The sequence below is a fragment of the Agrilus planipennis genome, unplaced genomic scaffold (genome assembly GCF_000699045.2).
Source record: "Agrilus planipennis isolate EAB-ADULT unplaced genomic scaffold, Apla_2.0 scaffold57, whole genome shotgun sequence".
In the NCBI taxonomy this organism is placed as follows: domain Eukaryota; kingdom Metazoa; phylum Arthropoda; class Insecta; order Coleoptera; family Buprestidae; genus Agrilus; species Agrilus planipennis.
Genome location: NW_020438879.1, coordinates 550780 through 554411, shown reverse-complemented (window position 1 = coordinate 554411; position 3632 = coordinate 550780). Strand labels below are relative to the sequence as shown.

The 3632-nt window shown below is 35.0% G+C and overlaps 1 long non-coding RNA gene across 1 annotated transcript in view; it reads left to right on the top strand.

Annotated features, from left to right (window-relative positions):
- Window positions 1-2602, top strand: part of LOC108737358 — a 286916-nt gene extending 284314 nt beyond the window's left edge. Inside the window, exon 5 of the long non-coding RNA XR_003232536.1 lies at window positions 2064-2602. This is a non-coding gene — a long non-coding RNA (uncharacterized LOC108737358). The remainder of the gene's footprint in view (window positions 1-2063) is intronic.
- The last annotated feature ends 1030 nt before the right edge of the window (window positions 2603-3632 follow it).

Sequence of the window (3632 nt, the reverse complement as noted above, 5' to 3'; positions counted from 1 at the left end):
AAATGCAGGGACATAGCGGTTGCGGCGGTACCGGCCGGGAGGCCGGTTTGTATTGTCTAATGACAAAAAAACTATGAATGTTGTATATAAAGACATTCTGTAGTATATTTAGTATGTTCAGGGGGTATCTTTTGAAGATTTCCCCTTCTCGATAATAATCTAAACAAAACAAAAATATACATGTTTAGTATTAGCATTGCACCCGTGCGAAGCTGGGGCGGTTCGTTAGTTTATTATAAAGGCTTGTTTGCAATTTTAATCAGGGGGGTACCTATATACCTTTTTAAAACACCTCTTGGTAATTTGAAATATATTCATCCCATACACTGGCAATTAGTAAAATTAACTCTCTGTTAGTACATAATATTACCTTTATGTAAATGAAATCTAACTTCATTCAAGTCGGATTTACTAAAATTTAAAAATGTAATACTTAATTCTTAAAAAAAACTTCATTGTGCTCCATTTCTAAATTTTTATCGGTAGATGCCGGTAAATGGATTCTCCTACCGACCCACACTGTGGAGCAATGTGGTGGGTAAGGTGCAAGACTCTCTTCGGCCTCCTTTAGTAATTGTGGGAATGGATGGGCTGCGATGGTTATGGAGAGGAAAAAAAGACGAACATGACGAAGACAGAAGAACAGTGAAGGACACTATCTAAGGACTATTTTTATAGTATCCCATGAAATCACATAAAAAGTTGGGTTAAAGCAGGCAGACCACGAATTAAGCCGATGACCTCTTGAATTCTAAGCCATCATCTAGAAAGACTAGCAAATCCTAAAAGGAATTGTCCATTTACGTAACGCAAGTTGAGGGGAGAGCAGTCTGGCGTTACGGCCCTGTAACATGGGGGAAGAATCGTTAATCAACGATTCAGCCACCGGAAAGTTAACAATATGTAGTCATCCAATGTTTCACAAAGTGACACCACATTTTAATTAAAAATTGTAATTATTTATTTAAAAGTGAACTGTTATTGGAAATTAAATATTTTTTCCTCTACGAATTCATGCCTAAAACTTTTACAATGCACGAAGTACATCACAAAATAAGGAGGGATGGGGAGATCAGACAATATGATACGATTCTGTGACGTGAGGAAAGCGAGGGTTAAAAATTTGATGAATTTTTCATTACGTAATGTAGTGTATAAACAGGCACAGTCAAAGGGTTTCGTGGAAAAATCGCTAAAGTTCCGTGAATTAATTTTGTCGTTAAATCGTTAAATTATTTTGGCTTTTCAATAATTCCATTGCAGTGTTATAAACAGGGGCGCAACAAGGGGGGTCCACGGGTGCCCGGTCACCCTCGATTGGTTTGGGCACCCACTTGATTTGGGTTGGGCACCCAGTCAATCCCAGTCGATTCAGATAATAACTCGGTTCAAACAGTTCAAGTTCGTAAATGAACAGCCGAAATGATCTTTTTTTTTTAGTCATTTATATATTATGATGAGAACTTTTTTTTTGGTGAGCACCCAGTCAAATTGCAACGTTGTTGCCGCCCTGGTTATAAATATTATTTTGCAATGATTTAATGAGAATAACCTTCATGCGGTTCAGAAGTCGGTCCCAGCACATATAGGGTGGATGTGATAGGGTGCAATGTCTTTCATTTGTTATCATTTAATATAGGATTCCATAAAATAAGAGCGATTTATTAAGCTTTCTGTAGCTTCAAAAGTTTAGGAGACACTTTTTTTTTTTTACTGATTATTAGGTATCCTAAGTTATTCTGCATAGTTTTATTTATTAAATTGCAGAAACCTGATTTTGTGATACGTGAATGCATAATCATCCAGAAACAAAATCAATACAGTTTTCCCAAAAAATTCAGACAGCTAAATTACCAATCAACATAATTAAGTAAATGGAGATTTGCTGTTGAAAAACAAAACTCTATACAAGACGAAAAGTCAGTATTAAAAATTACTCACAATTTACCTACTAATATAAAATACTTGCTTACTAATTTAATTAATTTAATTATTCAATTTTTAATTTTTAATTAAAAGGAGTCCAGTACTTATATATATTTTAAAAGATTTCCTTGTTTCAGGTTTCACAAAGATAGTCCGCGCTGGATTCTCAGTAGGAATTGAATATGCCTTGTGATTCGATTATTATTACACTGGGAGAAATGAAATAGTTGGATTTACTATGCTGTGTTAATTTTCCATTTAACATTTCATAGTTGAATCCTTTCATAGTAGAAAAAGACTCAACTAAGAGTCGTTAATGGGAAATTAACACAGCATAGTAAATACAACTGTTTTCATTTTTTGTCATTGTAGTTAAGCAAATCTGTCCAAATACAAGTATGTAAGTAGCTTTTAATTTTTTCCATAACAGAAAAATAAGCTCTTCCAGCAAAAGAGACGCATTCAGGTCGTACTGAACCAAAACTAATACCACAAATATCTCATTTTCTTCATTCAAACATGGGCGTCATCACGTGTAGCTTAATCATGTAAAAATATCCAGGGCTCACTAATTGTAAGACCTAACTATGGATTTTCGTACCTCGGAAATCATAATAATTTTTTTAGATAAATGTATGTCAAAAAGAAGAAGCAGATATAATCTCATAAGCTCAACTCACAGCCACCTGATAATCCTATACTCTAGAATTATTTCTAAATATAAATATTACAAAAAAGCCAAGATTATACGTAACATACTCAAAAATCCTGTTTTGTCCTGTGTTCCTTTTTTCTCTTTTTGAGTCCTTACAAAAATTTATCGTGAATATGGTGGGTATATGTTGAGTTTCAAAACTTTTGATGCGGCTAACTATGTTATTCACTTAGCAAAACTCAAATCGCTTGGATTTGTGGGCAATCTGCTGAATATGTGAAATACAAAAACTTTATTCTAGAAGAAATTAATATACCTTCGGGAGTTCCACATGAATCCCATTTAGACCCTCTATTATTTGTAAACTTTATGTGACACAGTCCCATCTGAGTCCAGTATTATTTGTAATCCTTATAAATGGCATAGTAGAATGTTTTACTGAATATTTGCTTACGGACTAAAAATTTTCAAGTGTATTAAATCTACTTATGAATCCATAGTAGAATAAAGATTCGGGCTATAGGGCCGTGGAACTATTCTGTCCAGACGTTTCGTCAGCTACTGCGGCTGACATCCTCAGTGGTAGTGCTGCGTTGCCAACGTAAACGTAGATTATATATCTCGAAGTCTCCACAGTGACTGTTTACCTGCACTACCACTGAGGATCTCAGCCGCAGTAGCTGACGAAACGTCTGGACAGAATAGTCCACTTAGAGCACGGCCCTTTATCCCGAATCTTCATTCTACCAAACAAATGTATCTTCATCAAGAGAAGCACATATCCGCTTACTAATGTTCCCCTTGAGTACATGATCACTATCAGAAATACAGTAGATGTATTTTTTTACGATAAGTTACTATTTGATTGTCCCACATCTACATTATCAATAAATCGTTGCAGCAACTAGGTTTCGTAAGAAAAAATTGTGAAGATTTTAGGTTTGTGCAGATTTTGGAGACACTATATCTGTTTCTAATGAAACCGACCCTTATGTTCGGTTTCATTATTTGGTGGCCATATTCCTTGAACAATACTACATAAGTGCAATGG